At 40.3% G+C, this 23,001-nt stretch overlaps 1 long non-coding RNA gene and 1 pseudogene across 2 annotated transcripts in view; both read right to left on the reverse strand.

The window, feature by feature from the left end:
- LOC102549242 (uncharacterized) overlaps positions 1-23,001 on the reverse strand; it is a 1,084,685-nt gene that overhangs the window by 517,619 nt on the left and 544,065 nt on the right. The gene's annotated exons all lie outside the window — the stretch shown is intronic.
- On the reverse strand, positions 21,670-22,518 carry Sbds-ps1 (Sbds, ribosome maturation factor, pseudogene 1; annotated as a pseudogene).

Consider the following 23,001-nt stretch of genomic DNA (forward strand, 5'->3'; position numbering starts at 1 on the left):
TTTTTTTTTCGGAGCTGGGGACCGAACCCAGGGCCTTGTGCTTGCTAGGCAAGCACTCTGTCACTGATCTAAATCCCCAACCCTATCTTTTCTCTATAGTGCTCCTAACACATCCTATTTGCTCCCTGACCTCTGTCTGATTCCACTGCAAAGGTTTTAACAGTGCTTACTGGAGCAATTGTGATCTACACCTCTCTGGAAACCAGAAAATTTCAACACATTTGGCAAGAGCCATTTGGGAGAAGACAGGATCAGGAGTCATGGGAGATAAATGTTAATCTTTATTCTTTTTCAATATTCTACTGTTCCCTTTCACTACAATGAATTTCAAAGCTTGCTCAGGATGTGTTTTCCTTCCAGGGAAGCAGAAAGCATTGCATTACAGATGCAAAGCTGGGGCTGATTTAGGTTTTCATCTGAAATTCAATCAGCAGGAAAAGGTGCCTTTCCAGGTTTCTTTGCTAGCTTATATTTGCTATTCTAATTGGGCAATATCTGTTTGAATAAGACAGGCTAGCCTTGGTCTTCCTAGGCTACCAAGCTGTGTTGGGAATGAAGACACTCCTGTGAAGAGTAATAGGGAAAGCTCTCCTACCCAGGCACAGTAGATCTAGAACAATCACATTCTGAAACAGATTATTATCTGTAACTGACTCATTGAAGCTAGGCACTCTATGAGAAAGGCAATTCAAACAGAACCTCAGATGAAGCAGAGCAGAGGACCAGACACCAACCAGCTTCCAATGCTTACTGGAAACACTCTTGAAATTCACTGAAAAAAGAGGTAAGGCTGGAGAATAGGTAGACTACCCTCCTTTGTGTTCTTGAGTATGGAAATGTGGGGTGGTGTGTGTGTGTGTGTGTGTGTGTGTGTGTGTGTGTGTGTGTGTGTGTGTACTTGTGGGCTTTTGAGAATCTTCATGAGTCTTCATACAATTATGAGGATATCTCAAAGATTGAATAGGGTCCATTGAAAAATGTTTATTCATTCATTTATTTATTTATTTATTTATTTATTTATTTATTTATTTATTTAAACACTCCAGCTCTTATTCCCCTCCTCGTCCACTGTTCCACATTCCACACCCACAACTGACCCATTTCTACCAGGAGGTCTCCATCCTACCAACTCCACCCATCCCACTAAACCTCCCCACTCCCTGATGCCTACAATCTCTTGAGGGTTAGGTGCATCTTCTCTGACTGAACCCAGACCCTGGACTCCTCTGATTTCTATGTGTTGGACACTTCATTTCAGCTGGAGTATGCTGCCTAATTGGTGATCCAGTGTCTGAGAGATATGGGGCGTCCAGGTGAATTGAAACTGCTGGTCCTCCTACAGGGTTGTTCTCCTCCTCAGCATCTTCCAGCTTTTCCCTAATTTAATCAGAGGGGTAAAACGCTTCTGTTCATTGGTTGGGTGCACATATCTGCATCTGAATATTTTACCTGCTTGTTAGGTGTTTTCAAGGGCAGTCATGATAGGTTTCTTTTTGTGAGCACCCCATAGCCACAGTAATGGTGTCAGGTCTTGGGGCCTCCCCTTGAGCTGTATCCCACTTTGGCCTGTTCTGTACCTTCTTTTCCTCAGACTCTTCTCCATTTCCATGCCTGCATTTCTTTCAGACAGGAAGAATTATGGGTCAGAGTTTTGATTGTGTGATAACAACACCATCCCTCACTTTGATGCCCTCTCTGCTGGAGGTGGGCTCAACAAGTTTCCTTTCCCCACTATAGAACATGTCATCTATGCCCCCACCCCAACACCTTTGTTTCCTGAGAGTCTCTTATTTCTCAGGTCTCTGGGAATGTACGAACCTCCTGCCTCCCAAGAATGCCTGTTTCCATTATTTTTTTTCCTGCTGGCCCTTAGTGTTTCAGTCCTTTTTCCCCACCCAATACCAGATCATATTTCCCTCTACAACTAACCTTTTCCCCTTTCCCTCCCCTGTCCCTCCTCCCTCCCCGTTGTGGTTGTCCTTTTGGATCTGAATTATCTCACTCAGGATGATATTTTCTAGTTCCAGGCATTTGCCTGCAAAACTCAGGATGTTCTTGTTCTTAATAACTGAGTATATTTCATTGTGTAAATGTACCATATTTTCTGTATCCTCTGTGTTCTTATGATAGGTCCTCCTACTCTTGATATAGAATTTTCTCGATTTTGAGTTAAATTTTGTTTTATGTTACATGTGATTTTTGTCCATTTTCTCTTCAGGGGAAAATATCTGTAAGACTGAGATGAAGTATTTAATGTCAAGAAACCATGAAACCATCTGTAACAGAACTCTCAACAATTATGTTTCCTCTTCTTCCTCTTCTTCCTCTTCTTCCTCTTCTTCCTCTTCTTCCTCTTCTTCCTCTTCTTCCTCTTCTCCTTCTTCTTCTTCTTCTTCTTCTTCTTCTTCTTCTTCTTCTTCTTCTTCTTCTTCTTCTTCTTCTTCTTCTTCTTCTTCTTCTTCTCCTTCTTCTTCTGCATTAACATTTTGTCTAGGCTCTGCCCCATAGTTACCTAGTAACAGCTAGTTGTGCCTGACTCACTATAAAAGGGGTTGCTTGCCCTCTCCTCTCTCTCTTTCCTTCTTGCTCTCCCTCTGTCCTCTTGTTTGACTCCCCCTCTGTACTCATTCTACTCCCCATGGCTGGCCTCTAATACTCTAATACTCTTCTCTCTCTCTCTCTCTCTCTCTCTCTCTCTCTCTCTCTCTCTCTCCCTTTCTGCTTTTCTCTGTCTCTACCTATCAACTCCCATCCCCATGTCCTGAATAAACACTATTCTATACTATATCTTCAAGTGGCTGCTCCCTCAGGAGGAAGGGATGTCATAGCATGGGCCCAAATAGGCATCCCTTCCCCCACACCTGTCCAATAGCTTTGACAGTATACCCACCGAGTATACCTACAGATCCTCAAGTCACACAGCAGATACTGAACTGGCATGGATGAATCTCTCTTTTTTTCTTTTCTTTTATTATTACTGGTTATTTTATTTATTTACATTTCAAATGATATCTTCCTCCCTGGTTTCACTTCTGCAAACCCATTATCCATACCCCTTCCTCCTGCTTATTCGAGGGTGCTCCCACCACCCATCCATTGACTCCTGCCTCACCTCCCTGGCTTTCTGCTACTTGGAGAATCGAGCCTCCACAGGACCAAGGGCCACCTGTCCCACTGATGCCAGAAAAGACATCCTCTGCTACATGTGCAGTTGGAGCCATGAGTCCCTCCAGGTATATTATTTGGTTGGGGGTTAAGTCCTTGGGAGTTCTGGAGTAGTCTGATTGGTTGTTAATGTTGTTCTTCCTATAGGGTTGCAAACCACTTCGGCTCCCTCATTCCTTCTCCTAACTCCTCCATTGGGATCCCTGTGCTCAGTTTAATAATGGGCTGCAAGCATCCACATCTGCTTTGGTCAGGTTCTGGCAAAATCTCTCAAAAGACAGCTGTATTATGCTATTGTCAGCAAATACTTCTTGTCATCAGCAATAGTGTCTGGGTTTGCTAGCTGCATATGGAATGAATTCCCAGGTGGGGCAGTCTCTGGATGGCCTTTTCTTCAGTCATTGCTCCACTCTTTGTCCCTGTATTCCTTTAGAAAGGAGCCTTTCTGAGTTAAAATTTCTAAGATGGGTGGGTGGCCTCATCCCTCAAGAGAGGGCCTTACCTAACCTCTAGATAGGGTCTCTACAGGTTTCTGTCTGCTTTGTTGTCTAATTCAGCTTATGTCACCCCTGTTGGGTCCTGGAAGCCTCTTCCTTTACTGGCATCTGGGACTTACTGGTAGCTACAGGTAGTTCCAAATCCCTATTGCTGCATATCTTTACTCAATTCCCTGACACTCTGTACATATCCCCTGTCTCTTCTCAAACCTGATTCTCCCCTCTTATTCCTTCTCTCCCTTCTCTCTTTCTCCTAAGTTCCTACCATCCTCTACATCTTATGATTATTTTCTTTCTCCTTCTAAGTAGGACTCAAGCATCCACACAATGGTCTTTCTTCTTCTTGAGCTCCATATGGTCTATGAGTTGCATCATTTGTATTCCTTGTTTTTTTCCTAATATCCATTTATCAGCAAGTACATATCATGTATGTTCTTTTGCCATCAGGACAAAATTGCAACCTACAGATTGGGAAAAGATCTTTACCAATCCTACAGCTGATAGAGGGCTAATATTCAAAATATACAAACAACTCAAGAAGTTAGCCTTCAGAATACAAAATAACCCAATTTAAAAATGGGGTACAGAACTAAACAAAGAATTCTCAACTGAGGAATTTCAAATGGCCTAGAAGCACCTAAAGAAATGTTTAACAACCTTAGTCATCAGGGAAATGCAAATCAAAACAATGCTGAGATTCCACCTCACACCAGTCAGAGTGGCTAAGATCAAAAACTCAAGTGATAGCAGATTCTGGTGAGGATGTGGAGAAAGAGGAACATTCCTCCACTGTTGGTAGTATTGCAAGCTGGTACAACCCTTCTAGAAATCAGTCAGGTGGTTCCTCAGAAAGTTTTGCTACCTGAAGACCCAGCTCTATCACTCCTGGGCATATACCCCCCCCAAAAAATACTTCAATAGGACACATGTTGCACTATGCTCATAGCAGCCTTGTTTATAATAGACAGAAACTGAAAATCACCCAGGTGTCCCTCAACAAAGGAACAGATACAGAAAATGTGGTTCATTTGCACAACATTCATTAGCACTATTCTGCTATTAGAACAATGCTTCGTGAAATTTTATTTGAATCTCTCTTATCATTATTACCACGATGACTTCACACCTTAGAGAATTCTTTAATCCAGAATCACCACCAAATGGCCTTATGCTTTGCAGTGGGAAGAAGACATATCTAAATTACCAAGTGCTTAGCTCAACTTTTCCCCAAATGAAAATGGCTGTTGATTAAAGCAGAATCTACAAGCATTTGGAGATATGTTTACCTCATATTTGAAGCCAGAAAAGAAGAGCAAGGAACAAATGATTTCTCAACTGGTCCTAAATCAGTTTCTTCTAATTGCGCACTGCAAAAAACAAGTTTGACTTGACAGAGAAGTGGAAATCCAGTGGCAGAAACATATGGAGATTCATGAAGAGTCTGTCTGATGTGTTTAAAGCCTCCTGCAATGGTGAATTCCTGGGGTAACTGATGGTTAAGATAGGTAGATAGGGAGCAGTCATTTGGATTTTGGAGAAAGTAGGCAGGTTGCTTTGTTTTCTGTTTGTTTGTTCATTTGTTGTTGATATTGTTTATTATCAGTTCATTGTGCTCCCCAAGCCAAAATATTTACAATGAAAAAATAATTGGGTTCCAAATTAACATGAATACAGAAGAAAGGAGCCCATCTGTTAAGTTTAATGGGCATAGTTAAATATAGATTATTTACATGTTGGAAGAAAGATTTAGGAAAATTCTCATGGTTTACAGGTGATGCCTTGAAACTGGGATATAGTTTGTTCAGGGAGGAGCTTACAATGTAATCATGAGTCACTACCCGACTTTGTTGCTGAACTCAGATTGAGTCACTTTCACATCTTTGGTGACCCTCAACCAGGCTATTCTAATACCTGACCTTGATCCTGAGGAACCTCTCCATGACTGATTACAGATCCTGGCAAAGGAACAGGAGTGGTAGAATGAATTCTTTGACCAGCCACTGCCTGATGCTGAGGTTACCTGGTTCACTAACAGCAACAGCTATTTCCTAGATGGGCAGCACAAGACCAAAGCAGCTGTGGTAGATGGGTGACGAGTGCTCTATACAGAACCATTGCCCCCTGGAATGTCAGCCCAGAAAGCAGAACTAATCACACTCACCAAGGCCTTAGATCTTGGAGCTGGAAAGAGAATCAACATCTACACCTATAGCAGGTTTGCTTTTGCCACCGCTCATGTGCATGGGGCAATATGGCAGCAGAGGGAGCTTCTGACATTCAAGAGCAAGGAAATTAAGAACAAAGCCGAGATTGAGATCAAGGCACTCTTGGAGGCTCTCCTTAAACCACTAAAGGGGAACACCATTCATTGCCAAGGCCACCAAAAAGGAGAGGTTTTCATAGTTAGGGGAAACAACTTTGTGGATAAAATGGCAAAAGAGGTTGCTACTAAAGACCAAGTCACAATTCCAATCACACTAATAAAGACAAAGAAAAAAAGAATAAGGGCTGGCCCCTTCTATAATACTCCACAGAGAAAGCATTTCAGACCTCTGGTTATACCACTATTACTTAAAGAAGATAGACAAGAGAAGACACAATAGGAAAAAGTTATTTTGCCTCAGGTCCAAGCAAGAGACCTGCTTGCCCAGATGCAGCAATGGACTCATCTGGGCACCAAGAAACTAGAGCAGGCAGTCAAAGGTTCTCCAGTGTTTATCATAAACCTGAGAAACCTTGTAAAATAAATAGTAAAAAGATGCCAGGTGTGTCAACATGTGAATGTCTGCCACACCAAGATAGGGAAAGGAAAAAAGACCTAGGGGAAGCATGCCAGGAGTCTTTTGGGAAATAGATTTTACTGAGATCAGGCCTGGGAAATATGGTTATGTATATTTATTAGTTTTTGTAGATAGATTTTCAGGATAGATGGAGACCGTTCCCACCAAATGGGAGACCCCCACGGTGCTGGCAAAGAAAATACTAGAAGAGATTTTCCCATGTTTGGAGTACCTAAGGTAATAAGATTAGACAATGGGCCTGCCTTCATAACTCAGGTAAGTCAGGGACTTGCCAAGATCTTGGGGACTAATTGAAAACTCCATTGTGCATATCATCCTCAGATTTAAGGGCAGATACAAAGGATGAATAGAACTCTAAAAGAGACCTTAACTAAATTCTTTTTGGAGACTGGTGGGGAAATGATGATGCTCCTTCCCTTTGCCATATATTAGATATATATGGTATCCAAGCACCCATTGTATCCAGTCTACAGTTGACAGCTATTATGGAACTGAAAAATGATAATTTCATATTTAATTTCAGGGCTACTCAATAGGCTCATGAATATATTTGGCTTAAACTATATGCCCTCTATAAAGCAGAATCACAAACATCAAAAGAGACTGGGCCAATATGAAGAGATTTCACAAAAATGTGCCTAAACCCAGGTAAAAAAGACTTTCCATCATCCTGTTGATCACAATCACTACCTGAGTGTACTACAACCACACCAGACCTGCTTCTCCACTGAAGAAGACTACGTGGCTCCACCTGTATCAAAATAGAGGGTTCAAATAGACACCAACAGCCTAAAGTTAAAGTTGACTTAGTGTCAGTCCTGAGTCTACTGTCCCTGATAACTACATGTCTATATGTACTGTGTGTCTTATTCCCACTACCACCACCATACCACATCCCCCCGTTATGAAGGTACCCTACCTGGACCCTTGATAATTTTATTTTTTTTTATTTTTTATTTTTATTAACTTGAGTATTTCTTATATACATTTCGAGTGTTATTCCCTTTCCCGGTTTCCGGGCAAACATCCCCCTCCCCCTCCCTCCTCCCCTTCCTTATGGGTATTCCCCTCCCAACCCTCCCCCCATTGCCGCCCTCCCCACAACAATCTAGTTCACTGGGGGTTCAGTCTTAGCAGGACCCAGGGCTTCCCCTTCCACTGGTGCTCTTACTAAGATGTTCATTGCTACCTATGTGGTCAGAGTCCAGGGTCAGTCCATGTATAGTCTTTAGGTAGTGGCTTAGTCCCTGGAAGCTCTGGTTGCTTGGCATTGTTGTACATATGGGGTCTCGAGCCCCTTCAAGCACTTCCAGTTCTTTCTCTGATTCCTTCAACGGGGGTTCTATTCTCAGTTCAGTGGTTTGCTGCTGGCATTCGCCTCTGTATTTGCTGTATTCTGGCTGTGTCTCTCAGGAGCGATCTACATCCGGCTCCTGTCGGTCTGCACTTCTTTGCTTCATCCATCTTGTCTAATTGGGTGGCTGTATAGGTATGGGCCACATGTGGGGCAGGCTCTGAATGGGTGTTCCTTCAGTCTCTGTTTTAATCTTTGCCTCTCTCTTCCCTGCCAAGGGTATTCTTGTTCCCTTTTAGAGAAGGAGTGAAGCATTCACATTTTGATCATCCATCTTGAGTTTCATTTGTTCTAGGCATCTAGGGTAATTCAAGCATTTGGGCTAATAGCCACTTATCAATGAGTGCATACCATGTATGTCTTTCTGTGATTGGGTTAGCTCACTCAGAATGATATTTTCCAGTTCCAACCATTTGCCTACGAATTTCATAAAGCCGTTGTTTTTGATAGCTGAGTAATATTCCATTGTGTAGATGTACCACATTTTCTTTATCCATTCCTCTGTTGAAGGGCATCAGGGTTCTTTCCAGCTTGTTGCTATTATAAATAAGGCTGTGATGAACATAGTGGAGCACGTGTCTTTTTTATATGTTGGGGCATCTTTTGGGTATATGCCCAAAAGAGGTATAGCTGGATCCTCAGGCAGTTCAATGTCCAATTTTCTGAGGAACCTCCAGACTGATTTCCAGAATGGTTGTACCAGTCTGCAATCCCACCAACAATGGAGAAGTGTTCCTCTTTCTCCGCATCCTCGCCAGCATCTGCTGTCACCTCAGTTTTTGATCTTAGCCATTCTCACTGGTGTGAGGTGAAATCTCGGGGTTGTTTTGATTTGCATTTCCCTTATGACTAAAGATGTTGAACATTTCTTTAGGTGTTTCTCAGCCATTTGGCATTCCTCAGCTGTGAATTGTTTGTTCAGCTCTGAACCCCATTTTTTAATAGGGTTATTTGTCTCCCTGCGGTCTAACTTCTTGAGTTCTTTGTATATTTTGGGTATAAGGCCTCTATCTGTTGTAGGATTGGTAAAGATGTTTTCCCAATCTGTTGGTTGCCGTTTTGTCCTAACCACAGTGTCCTTTGCCTTACAGAAGCTTTGCAGTTTTATGAGATCCCATTTGTTGATTCTTGATCTTAGAGCATAAGCCATTGGTGTTTTGTTCAGGAAATTTTTTCCAGTGCCCATGTGTTCCAGATGCTTCCCTAGTATTCCTTCTATTAGTTTGAGTGTGTCTGGTTTGATGTGGAGGTCCTTGATCCACTTGGACTTAAGCTTTGTACAGGGTGATAAGCATGGATCGATCTGCATTCTTCTACATATTGACCTCCAGTTGAACCAGCACCATTTGCTGAAAATGCTATCTTTTTTCCATTGGATGGTTTTGGCTCCTTTGTCAAAAATCAAGTGACCATAGGTGTGTGGGTTCATTTCTGGGTCTTCAATTCTATTCCATTGGTCTATCTGTCTGTCTCTGTACCAATACCAAGCAGTTTTTATCACTATTGCTCTGTAATACTGCTTGAGTTCAGGGATAGTGATTCCCCCTGAAGTCCTTTTATTGTTGAGGATAGCTTTAGCTATCCTGGGTTTTTTGTTATTCCAGATGAATTTGCAAATTGTTCTGTCTAACTCTTTGAAGAATTGGATTGGTATTTTGATGGGGATTGCATTGAATCTGTAGATCGCTTTTGGTAAAATGGCCATTTTTACTATATTGATCCTGCCAATCCATGAGCATGGGAGATCTTTCCATCTTCTAAGGTCTTCTTCAATTTCTTTCTTCAGTGTCTTGAAGTTCTTATTGTACAGATCTTTTACTTGCTTGGTTAAAGTCACACCGAGGTACTTTATATTATTTGGGTCTATTATGAAGGGTGTTGTTTCCCTAATTTCTTTCTCGGCTTGTTTCTCTTTTGTGTAGAGAAAGGCTACTGATTTATTTGAGTTAATTTTATACCCAGCCACTTTGCTGAAGTTCTTTATCAGCTTTAGTAGTTCTCTGGTGGAACTTTTGGGATCACTTAAATATACTATCATATCATCTGCAAATCGTGATATTTTGACTTCTTCTTTTCCGATCTGTATCCCCTTGATCTCCTTTTGTTGTCTGATTGCTCTGGCTAGAACTTCAAAACTATATTGAATAAGTAGGGAGAGAGTGGGGAGCCTTGTCTAGTCCCTGATTTTAGTGGGATTGCTTCAAGTTTCTCTCCATTTAGTTTAATGTTAGCAACTGGTTTGCTGTATATGGCTTTTACTATGTTTAGGTATGGGCCTTGAATTCCTATTCTTTCCAGGACTTTTATCATGAAGGGGTGTTGAATTTTGTCAAATGCTTTCTCAGCGTCTAATGAAATGATCATGTGGTTCTGTTCTTTCAGTTTGTTTATATAATGGATCACGTTGATGGTTTTCCGTATATTAAACCATCCCTGCATGCCTGGGATGAAGCCTACTTGATCATGGTGGATGATTGTTTTGATGTGCTCTTGAATTCGGTTTGCCAGAATTTTATTGAGTATTTTTGCGTCGATATTCATAAGGGAAATTGGTCTGAAATTCTCTTTCTTTGTTGTGTCTTTGTGTGGTTTAGGTATAAGAGTAATTGTGGCTTCGTAGAAGGAATTCGGTAGGGCTCCATCTGTTTCAATTTTGTGGAATAGTTTGGATAATATTGGTATGAGGTCTTCTCTGAAGGTTTGATAGAATTCTGCCCTAAACCCGTCTGGACCTGGGCTCTTTTTGGTTGGGAGACCTTTAATGACTGCTTCTATTTCCTTAGGAGTTATGGGGTTGTTTAAGTGGTTTATCTGTTACTGATTTAACTTCGATACCTGGTATCTGTCTAGGAAATTGTCCATTTCCTGAAGATTTTCAAGTTTTGTTGAATATAGGTTTTTATAGTAAGATCTGATGATTTTTTGAATTTCCTCTGAATCTGTAGTTATGTCTCCCTTTTCATTTCTGATTTTGTTAATTTGGACGCACTCTCTGTGTCCTCTCGTTAGTCTGGCTAAGGGTTTATCTATCTTGTTGATTTTCTCAAAGAACCAACTTTTGGTTCTGTTGATTCTTTCTATGGTCCTTTTTGTTTCTACTTGGTTGATTTCAGCTCTGAGTTTGATTATTTCCTGCCTTCTACTCCTCCTGGGTGTATTTGCTTCTTTTTGTTCTAGAGCTTTTAGGTGTGCTGTCAAGCTGCTGACATATGCTCTTTCCTGTTTCTTTCTGCAGGCACTCAGCGCTATGAGTTTTCCTCTTAGCACAGCTTTCATTGTGTCCCGTAAGTTTGGGTATGTTGTATCTTCATTTTCATTAAATTCTAAAAAGTTTTTAATTTCTTTCTTTATTTCTTCCTTGACCAGGTTATCATTGAGTAGAGCATTGTTCAATTTCCACGTATATGTGGGCATTCTTCCCTTATTGTTATTGAAGACCAGTTTTAGGCCGTGGTGGTCCGATAGCACGCATGGGATGATTTCTATCTTTCTGTACCTGTTGAGGCCCGTTTTTTGACCAATTATATGGTCAATTTTGGAGAAAGTACCATGAGGAGCTGAGAAGAAGGTATATCCTTTTGCTTTAGGATAGAATGTTCTATAAATATCCGTTAAGTCCATTTGGCTCATGACTTCTCTTAGTCTGTCTACCTCTCTGTTTAATTTCTGTTTCCATGATCTGTCCATTGATGAGAGTGGGGTGTTGAAATCTCCCACTATTATTGTGTGAGGTGCAATGTGTGTTTTGAGCTTTAGTAAGGTTTCTTTTACGTATGTAGGTGCCCTTGTATTTGGGGCATAGATATTTAGGATTGAGAGTTCATCTTGGTGGATTTTTCCTTTGATGAATATGAAGTGTCCTTCCTTATCTTTTTTGATGACTTTTAGTTGAAAATTGATTTTATCTGATATTAGAATGGCAACTCCAGCTTGCTTCTTCTGACCATTTGCTTGGAAAGTTGTTTTCCAGCCTTTCACTCTGAGGTAGTGTCTGTCTTTGTCTCTGAGGTGTGTTTCCTGTAGGCAGCAGAATGCAGGGTCCTCGTTGCATATCCAGTTTGTTAATCTATGTCTCTTTATTGGGGAGTTGAGGCCATTGATGTTGAGAGATATTAAGGAATAGTGATTATTGCTTCCTGTCGTATTCATATTTGGATGTGAGGTTATGTTTGTGTGCTTTTCTTCTCTTTGTTTTGTTGCCAAGACGATTAGTCTTGCTTCTTCTAGGGTATGGTTTGCCTCCTTATGTTGGGCTTTACCATTTATTATCCTTTGTAGTGCTGGATTTGTAGAAAGATATTGTGTAAATTTGGTTTTGTCATGGAATATCTTGGTTTCTCCATCTATGTTAATTGAGAGTTTTGCAGGATACAGTAACCTGGGCTGGCATTTGTGTTCTCTTAGGGTCTGTATGACATCTGTCCAGGATATTCTGGCCTTCATAGTTTCTGGCGAAAAGTCTGGTGTGATTCTGATAGGTCTGCCTTTATATGTTACTTGACCTTTTTCCCTTACTGCTTTTAATATTCTTTCTTTATTTTTTGCGTCTGGTGTTTTGACTATTATGTGACGGGAGGTGTTTCTTTTCTGGTCCAATCTATTTGGAGTTCTGTAGGCTTCTTGTATGCCTATGGGTATCTCTTTTTTTAGGTTAGGGAAGTTTTCTTCTATGATTTTGTTGAAGATATTTACTGGTCCTTTGAGCTGGGAGTCTTCACACTCTTCTATACCTATTATCCTTAGGTTTGATCTTTTCATTGAGTCCTGGATTTCCTGTATGTTTTGGACCAGTAGCTTTTTCCGCTTTACATTATCTTTGACAGTTGAGTCAATGATTTCTATGGAATCTTCTGCTCCTGAGATTCTCTCTTCCATCTCCTGTATTCTGTTGGTGAAGCTTGTATCTACAGCTCCTTGTCTCTTCTTTTGGTTTTCTATATCCAGGGTTGTTTCCATGTGTTCATTCTTGATTGCTTCTATTTCCATTTTTATTTCCTTCAACTGTTTGATTGTGTTTTCCTGGAATTCTTTCAGGGATTTTTGTGACTCCTCTCTATGGGCTTCTTCTTGTTTAATTATGTTTTCCTGGAATTCTGTCAGGCATTTTTGTGATTCCTCTCTGTAGGCTTCTACTTGTTCTCTAAGGGAGTTCTTCACGTCTTTCTTGAAGTCCTCCAGCATCATGATCAAGTATTATTTTGAAACTAGATCTTGATTTTCTGGTGTGTTTGGATATTCCATGTTTGTTTTGGTGGGAGAATTGGGCTCCGATGGTGCCATGTAGTCTTGGTTTCTGTTGCTTGGGTTCCTGCGCTTGCCTCTCGCCATCAGATTATCTCTAGTGTTACTTTGTTCTGCTATTTCTGACAGTGGCTAGATGTCCTATAAGCCTGTGTGTCAGGAGTGCTGTAGACCTGTTTTCCTGTTTTCTTTCAGCCTGTTATGGCGACAGAGTGTTCTGCTTTCGGGCGTGTAGTTTTCCCTCTCTACAGGTCTTCAGCTGTTCCTGTGAGCCTGTGTCTTGAGTTCACCAGAGAGGTCACTTGCAGCAGAAAAGTTGGTCTTACCTGTGGTCCCGAGGCTCAAGTTCTCGCGGGGTGCTGCCCAAGAGCTCTCCGCGGCAGCAGCACCCAGGAAGATCTGTGCCGCCCTTTCTGGGAGCTTCAGTGCACCAGGGTTCTAGATGGCGTTTGGTGTTTTCCTCTGGCATCCGAGATGTGTGTGCAGAGTGCAGTCTCTTCTGGTTTCCCAGGCGTGTCTGCCTCTCTGAGGGTTTAGCTCTCCCTCCCACGGGATTTGGGTGCAGAGAACTGTTTATCCGGTCTGTTTCCTTCAGGTTCAGGCGGTGTCTCAGAGGCAGCGGTCCTGCCGCTCCTGGGCCCTCCCCCACGGGAACCCAGAGGCCTTATACAATTTCCTCTTGGGCCAGGGATGTGGGCAGGGGTGGGCAGTGTTGGTGGTCTCTTCCGCTCTGCAGCCTCAGGAGTGCCCACCTGACCAGGCGGTCGGGTCTCTCTCCCAAGGTGTCTGGGAGCAGAGAGCTGCTGCGGGCCGGGATTCGTGGGTGTGATAATTTTATTTTTATTTCTGACTTTTGACCCCTACATTTTAATTTGCTTAGTAGATTTTATAAGAGAATATTGTCCAGTAAATTATTTTAACACAACCTTATATGTATAAGGTAACAGGGAAGCAAGGCTACAATTTAGAGGACCATGGGCTTCAAGATTGAAGCTATGCAAAAAGAAAAGGAAAGGAATGAAAGATTTAGAGTTGGGACCAATCTGGGACCAGTGGGAAAATTCCCATCACAAACCTCTGAGTACAAGGACCCCTTCCTTCCAGGAAGAAAAAAAAAAAAAAAAAAAAAAAAACTAGTTCCTGGAACAGCTGCGAACCAAACTGTCACACAAAGCTACCTGACTCCCAACTGAAAGCCTTAAAGGGTATACTAAGTCTATTTGAAAGTTGTTTTGCTCCACCAAATGCATATAATACCCTGCCTAGTTGCCATTGTGCAAATTCTGCCACAGTTGTTGGAATTCTGCCCCAACTGTTTGCAAGGTATATAATTCCCTATTAGAGTATGCTCAGGGTCATCTCCCCTTGAAATGTGATGACCCAGACATGTCGGAACGATTAAACTCCTCTTGCTTTTGCATTCAACACCACCTCCATGAGTCTCATTCAAGAGGTCCCAGGAGAGGTTCAATTTGGACCTCACACACCTATTATAGCTAGGCATACAAGGGCAGAAAATGTTGCAAAAGGAAACAAAACAAAACAGAGACAGACAAAAATGATGCTTGAAATAGTGAAGTTCTGGGACCTCAGCTCTGAAAATTGGAAGCCATGGGATTGTAGTACAAAATCACTCTGAAGAATTAGTGAGATTGTGAGGAGATTAGGGTACCATGTAGTCATTAGAAGAAAAAAAACAAAGGAGAAAGATGGAGAGAGAGAGAGAGAGAGGTAAAAGTAGAGGTCTGGTAGAGAGAAAAAATAGAGATGGAGATAGAGACAGAAACACAGGGAGGTGTCGAAGGAGGGAGGAAAAGAGGTAGAAGAAAAGGGAAAAGGAGAAAATAACAAAGACTACCTTATTTTGCCAAATATTTTGATTTATTCCTAGACCACAGTGCTCACATAATTCCATGCTTTCCAAAAAGTAAATAAATGCCCCTGTCAAATGAAAGAGAAAAGATTCTCTCAGCCTCCATCTTTACTATCTTTTACTACAGATACCTTCTGGGTTCTTCCTGCCCTCTGTCTAACTCCACTGTCAAGGATTTTGCAGAGCTCCCTGAAGCACTTAGGATCCAATCTCTCAGGAAACTAGGAAATTTTAACAAGTTTTGAATGACTTCTATGTGAGAAAACAGGATCAGAAGTCATGGAAGATAAATGAAAATCTTGGTATTCCTTTTCAGTGTTCTTCTTTCACTATAGTGACTTACAATGCTTCCTTGGGATGTAATTTCCTTCCAGGGAATCATCAAGCATTGCATTAAAAATGCAGAGCTAGGGCTGTGTTAGAATTCTTCTATGATTCAATCAGCACAAAAAGATCTCTTTCTACTATTTTGTTTGCTTACTTGTATTTGCTGCTCTGGTGTTATCTCTTTTCCTAGGCCAGACTGACTTTGGACTTCCAGCTTACTAGGCTGTGCTGGGACTGGAGACCCTCCTGACTCTACTTCTATTACTTTGAGTACTAATGAGAAAGTGGTGGCATGCTCTACTCAGGCACAGGTGGTCTGAAATAATCACTCCCTTCTTTGTGGTCTTGAGTAAGTGAATGTGAGTCTCAGGGTGTCTGCGTGTGTGTGTGTGTGTGTGTGTGTGTGTGTGTGTGTGTGTGTGTGTCTGTGTCTGTGTCTGTGTGTGTGTCTGGGTGTATCTGTATGTGTCTATGTCTGTCTGTCTGTCTGTATGTATGTATGTATGTATGTATTATGTATTATGTATTTTTGAGGGTTTGAGAGAATTGTCATCACAAATATGGGAAGAATTAATGGTTGAGTATTTTCTTTGAGCAGCAATTCGTCCAAGTAAACTCCAAATGAAACATTAGTTTGGGAACTATCTATGTGTGTTTATGGATATTTATTTGCTTCCCTTGAATTTAATATTGGAGCTCATTCATTTTAATATTTTTCTTATGAAAGTATCCTCTGGTACTTTGGAATGAGATACAATCATAAAAGTTAAATTTGATAAATAGCAAAAATAGCTTCACCTTTTCCAAGGGAGGAACTGATAACCTTGCTGTGTTCTTATGATAGGCTTACCCATCCTTGGCCCAAGAAATCCTCCTTATTGAGTCAGGTATCTTGCTATTTGTATTTGCTATTCTATCAATTTTTCCCTGGAATAATATGTGTGGAACTACAGTGAAGTGTTTTTTTTTTTTTTTTTTTTTTTTTTGGCCAGGAAACATGACCAATCCAGCTTAGTCAGTCAACAGCTTCTCCACGGATGGAGTAAGGATTAAAAAGAAAAAGGACAATTAGACAACACTGTGACGTGAATCCAGCCTGTTCTGAAGCTGAAGATGAGTTTATTTTTTTCTAGTCTGCTTTTATATATTTTAGGTACATAAAAAGAATAGTCCTTAAGGCATAGGCAAAACAGTCAAAGAACAAACAAAACATAAACAAAATAGTCAAAGAACAAAATGTAAACAAAATAGTCAAGTAACAAACAAAACAAAAAAGCAAAGTAATCAAACAAGGCAATAAACAAAGTCCCTTGATTACTATGGTCAGGGTTTTAACAGGATGATCCAGATACAAGGAGTACAAGATATTCCTAGGCTGTATTTGCCTTGAACCTAATTAGATGTCACATGTAATTTCAAATTCCTGCAAAATTCCTAGAAGCAGTACTAAAAACTCTCAAAAGAAACCTTAAAACAATCTGTGGCAAACATCTCAGTTGACTTTTTGCATTGTTTTCTTCTTCTTCTTCTTCTTCTTCTTCTTCTTCTTCTTCTTCTTCTTCTTCTTCTTCTTCTTCTTCTTCTTCTTCTTCTTTTCTTCTTCTTCTTCTCCTCCTCCTCCTCCTCCTCCTCCTCCTCCTCCCTCTCCCTCTCCCTCTCCCTCTCCCCCTTCTCCTTCTCCTTCTCCTCCTCCTTCTTCTTCCTCCTACTCCTCCTCTCCCTCCTCCTCCTCTTCCTCCTCCTCTTCCTCTTCCTTTTCCCCTTCCCTTCCCCATCCCCTTCTCTTCTTCTTCTCATTTTTCTTTTTTTAAGACCTGCATGCTGATTTAATATTTAAATGTATATTTTATGCATTTATATTTCAACTGTTATGTTTTTCTCCCTTTCCCATCCCTCCTGCTGTCACCCTCATTCTTTGAAGATTCTCTAGTTCTCACACACCCACTCCCACCTCAACACCCTCACATTCCCCTACACTAGTGAAACTAGCCTTCACTTCACCAAGGGCTACTCCTTCTATTGATAAGAGACAAATCTATCCTTGGCTACATATGCTGATGTATTCATGCGTCTCTCCATGATTGGGGGTTTAGCCCCCCAGGAGCTATGGGTGGTTTTGTTGGTTGATATTGTTGTTCTCCCTGTGAGGTTGCAAACCCCTTCAGCTCTTTCAGTCATTTACTGACTCCTCAATTGGGGTCACCATGCTCAGTCTGACTCTTAGCTGCAAGCATCCTCATCTGTATCAATAAGACTCTAGCAGAGCCTCTCTGAACACATCCATATCAGGCTCCTGTTAGCAAGCATTTCTTGACATCACCAATAGTAACTAGGGTTGGTAGCTGCATATAGTATGGATCCCCAGGTAGGGCAATCTATGGGTGACTTTTTTTTTAAGTTCATGATCTACTCTTTGTTCTTGTATTTCCCCTGATGTATATTTTGTTCATTCTTCTAAGAAGCACTGAACCATACACATTTTGGTCTTCCTTATTCTTGAACTTCACATGGTCTGTGAATTGTCTTGGGTTATCCAAGCTTTTGGGCTAATATCCATTTATCAGTGAGTGCATACCTTATGTGTTCGTTTGTGATTGGATTACCTCACTCAAGATGCTAGATTCTAGTTCTACACATTTGCCTAGGAATTTCATGAAGTTATTGTTTGTAATAGCTGAGTAGTACTCCATTGTATAAATGTACCACAAGTTATGTATTCATTCTTCTGGTAAAGGCCGTCTGGGTTTATTCCAGCTTCTGGCTATTATAAATAAGGCTGCTATGAACATAGTGGACCATGTAGTCTTGTTATATGTTGGAACATCTTTTGGGTGTATTTACAGGAATGATATACAGGTTCCTCAGGTAGTACTAAGTCCAATTTTCTGAGGAACCACCAGACTAATTTCCAGAGTGGTTGTACCAGCTTGCAATCCAACAAACAATGGAGGAATGATCCTCTTTCTCCACATCCTCGCCACCATCTGATGTCACCTGAGTTTTGATGTTAGCCATTTTGACTGGTGTGAGGTGGAATCTCTGGGTTGTTTTGAATTTCATTTCCTGATGACTAAGGATGTTGAAATTTTCTTTAGGTGCTTCTTAGCCATTTGATATTCCTCAGGTGAGAATTCTATTTTTAGGACTGTACCCCAATTTTAAAATAGGATTATTTGATTCTCTGGAGTCTAACTTCTTGGGATCTTTGTATATATTAGATATTAGCCTTCTATTGAAAGTAGGATTGGTAAATGTCCTTTTTCTTTTCAATCTGTTGGTTACCATTTTGTCCTACTGACAGTACTGGCCTTCACCCTATAGAAGCTTTGCAATTTTATGAGGTCCCCTTTGTCATTTCTTGATCTTAGAGCATAAGTCATTGGTGTTCTGTTCAGGAAATTATCCCTTATGCATATGTGTTCAAGGCTCTCACCCTCTTTCTCTTCTATAATTTGAGTGTATCTTGTTTTATGAGGAGGTTCTTGATCCACTTGGACTTGAGATTTGTACAAGCAGATAAGAATGGGTCAATTTTCATTCTTCTACACGATGACCTCCAGTTGAACCAGCACCATTTGATGAAAATGCTATCTTTTCCCACTAGATGGTTTTAGCTTCTTTGTCAAAGATGAAGTGACCGTAGGTGTGGGGTTCATTTCTGGGTTTTCAATTCTATTCCTTTGTTCTAGCTGCTTGTTGCTTGTTTCTCCACCAATACCATGCAGTTTTTTTCTGTTTTGTTTTGTTTTATCAATATTGCTCTGTAATACCACTTGAGGTCTGGAATGGTGATTCCTCCAGAAGTTTTTCTATTGTTGAGAATAGTTTTCTCTAGCCTGGGTTTCTTGTTATTTCAAATGAATTTCCAAATTGCATTTTTAAATCTATGAGGAATTTTGTTGGAAGTTTGATGGGGATTGCATTGAATCTGTAGATTGCTTTTGGCAAAATGGTAATTTTTACTATATTAATCCTGCCAATCCATTAGCAAGTGAGTTCAGTCTATTTGCTGAGATCTTCAGTTTTTTTCTTCAGAGAATTGCACTTCTTGTTATACAGATAATTTGCTTGGATAGAGTCACACCTAGGTATTTTATGTTACTTGGGACTATTATTAAGGTTGTCATTTCCCTAATTTCTTTCTCATCCAGTTTATCCTTGAGTAGAAGAAGGCTACTTATTTGTTTGAGTTAATTTTACATCCTGCTACTTTGGTGAAGGTTTTTTCAGGCTTAGTAGTTCCCTGGAGTAACTTATAGTGTCACTTGTGTATGCTATCATATCTTCTGCAAATAGAGATACTTTGACTTCTTCCTTTCCAATTTGTATCCCTTTGACCTCCCTTTGTTGTCTGATTGCTCTGGCTAGAAATTTGAGTACTAAATTAACTGAACAGGGAAAGAGTGGGCAGCCTTGTCTCTTCCCTGATTTTACTGGGATTGCTTCAAATTTCTCTCCATTTAGTTTGACGTTGGTCACTGTTTTGTGTATATTGCTTTTACTATGTTTAGGTATGGGCCTTGAATTCCTTATCTTTCCAAGACTTTTAACATAAAGGGGTATTGAATTTTATCAAATGCTTTCTCAACATCTAATGAGATAATCATATGTTTCTCTTTCCTTTGAGTTTGTTTACATAGTGGATTATGGTGATGGAATTCCACATATTGAACCTTCCCTGCATCCCTGGGATGAAGCCTACTTAATCATGATGGATGATCATTTTGATGGGCTCTTGTATTCAGTTTATGAGAATTTTATTGAGTATTTTTGTGTCGATATTGATAAGGGGACTTTTTCTGAAGTTTCCTTTCTTTGTTGGGTCTTTGTGTGGTTTAGGTGTAAGCATGATTGTGGCTTCATAGAAGGAATTTGGTAGTGCTCCTTCTGTTTCTATTTCGTGGAATAGTTTGGACAGTATTGTTATGAGTACTCCTATGAAGGTCTGATAGAATTCTGCAGTAATCTCATCTGGTCCTGGGCTTTTTTGTGGTTGGGAGACTTTTGATAACTGCTTCTACTTCTTTAGGAGTTACGGTAATGTTTGGATAATTTATCTGATCCTGGCTTAAATTTGGTACTTGGAATCTTTCTAGATAATTGTCCATTTCATCCAGATTTTCCATCTTTTGTGAATATAGGCTTTTGTAATAGGATCTGATGATTTTTTGAGTTTCCTCAAATACTGTTGTTATGTCTCCTTTTTCACTTCTGATTTTGATAATTTGGATAGACTCTCCATGCCCTCTGGTTAATCTGGCTAAGAGTTTATCTATCTTGTTGATTTTTTCAAAGAACCAGCTCCTTGTTTTGTTGATTCTTTGCATATTTCTTTTTGTTTCTACTTGGTTGATTTCAGCCCTGAGTTTCATTATTTCCTGCCCTCTCTTCCTCTTGAATGTATTTGCCTCTTTTTGTTCTAGAGCTTTCAGGTATGCAGTCAAGCTGCTAATGTACGCTATCGCTAGTCTCTTTTTTAAGGCTCTCAGAGCTATGAGTTTTCCTCTTAGCACTGCTTACATTGTATCCCATAATTTTGGGTATGTTTATGCCTTCATTTTCTTTAAATTTTAAAAAGTCTATAATTTCTTTCTTATTTTTTCCTTGACCAAGTTATCAGTGAATAGAGAATTGTTCACCTTCCATGTTTATGTGGATTTTTGTAGTTCTTGTTGTTACTGAAGACAGCCTTAGTCCATGGTAATCTGATAGGATGCATGGGATTATTTCAATCCTCTTATATCTGTTGAGTCCTATTTTGTGACCGATTATTTGGTCAGTTTTGGAGAGGGTACCATGAGGCACTGAGAAGAAGTTATATTCTTTTTTTTTTTTGGATGAAATGTTCTATAAATATCTGTTAAATCTATTTGTCTATAACTTCAGTTAAGTTCACTGTGTCTCTGTTAATTTCTGTTCCAATGACCTGTCTATTGATGAGAGGGGGTTTTGAAACCTCTTGATATTATTGTGTGTGGTGCAATTTATGTTTTGACATAAAATTTTACTGAACCTAACATATATAATAAACTTTTAATAGTTAGTATTAAATGACTTTATATATTTTTCCAAGAATTATCTGTCAGTAGTGTTACCATGCTTGTTGAAACTCGCACCCTAGACTTGGACTTCATTATGTGGAAACACCACATCTTCCTTCCCAGCAAGCACTACCCCCCATTGTTATATAGAGCCCTCTCCAAAGATCTGCCAGGTACTAAATCTACCTTCTTATCCACTAACATTATCTCTGGTCTTACCTTTGGAAATAGAAAAGTATACACAGCAGTGACAGCTGTTCTGAACTCTGTATTTTGGGTTATTTTTTTCATTTTTGCTGGAAACCCCAGTTGACAACAAAAATACCCATGTACCTAGGCAAATGTTTAACACAAAATGGAAAGTGGCACATTAAGCAGAACTTTTGGCAGGTAACAGAAACAAGCAACATGCAGCTGCAATTAGGAACAAAAGTTCACTGTTATGCTGCAGCTGAGGAGCTGCATGGAGTCCTTCAACCTTCTCATCTCCTTCCTCCACATCTTTCAGACTCAGCACTACCAGAATACCCTTGCTTTTGGTTTCCTTTTTTACCATCTCATCAATTTCTCTGAAGTAGCCTGGATCAATAAGACATATGATCTCCAGCTGTCGGTTGTAGTCCTCACTCTCTACGACGACCTTCTTTAATGGCTTCAGATTGTCTTTCAGGTTCTTCCCTTCATTCACTGGAAGGATAAAATGCAAATGCATGTGGGCCTGCTCTATCTTCATTTTCTCTTTCACCTGCTTTATCACTTCCAAAGCCTGCTGCTTTGTGCTCTGATTTGACAAGGTAGTGGATGTCCTTTGTGGCTCTCTCACTGAGGATAATGCAGTAGAGTCTCTTTGTTTCCAGTTTCACACACTTGTAGGCCACAGTGGTGGCAATATCCCTAAACATCTGCTCCAGCTGTGTGTTCTTTTTATCTGACACATAAACTTCTCCTTTAGTCAAAATGTGCTTGCAGATTAGAGTCTGGTCATCTGTACCAAATGCATTAATGAAGTCTTTCTTCTTGGCAACCAGACATTTGAAAACTTTGACAAACAATGAATAAGTCTGCAGAAATTCATCAATGTCTTTCTCCACGCCACTCCACCAGGTCATCCAATGACTTTGTTTCTATAGGAGGCAAGTTCGAAGTGCTTTCCTTCCTGCTTCATCTGTAACAAGGTCACATTGGTCAGTCAGATATGGTTCACGGGGGTGATTGACATGGCGATTACTTACAGATATCAAGCTCACAGGGATTCCAAGTGCTCAGCTGAAACAACCCTGTGACATTGGAAACCTTAATTCCCAAGAAGTATGCTTTATTAAGTTCATTTTATGAATGCGTGTGCCCTTGCATTTGGGCATAGATGTTCAGAATTGATAGTTCCTCTTGTTAGATTTTTTTCTTTGATGAGTGTGAAGTGTCCTTCCTTAACTTTTTTCAAAACTTTTGTTTGAAAGTCGATTTTAGTTGCTATTAGAATGGCTATGCAATCATGTTTCTTGGGACCATTTGCTTGGAAATTTTTTTACAGCCCTTTATTCTGAGGTAGTGTCTTTGTCACTGTAGTGGCTATTCCTGGTTGTCAACTTGACTATATCTGGAATGACCAACAATCCAGAATTGGAAGGATTACATTTGATCCTGATCTTGAGGCTGGGTAATACAAGTTTCTGACTTGGACCTTGCTATGGAGATTTTGAGG

Source organism: Rattus norvegicus, chromosome 7 (genome assembly GCF_021556685.1).
Source record: "Rattus norvegicus strain SHRSP/BbbUtx chromosome 7, alternate assembly SHRSP_T2T, whole genome shotgun sequence".
NCBI classification, from domain to species: domain Eukaryota; kingdom Metazoa; phylum Chordata; class Mammalia; order Rodentia; family Muridae; genus Rattus; species Rattus norvegicus.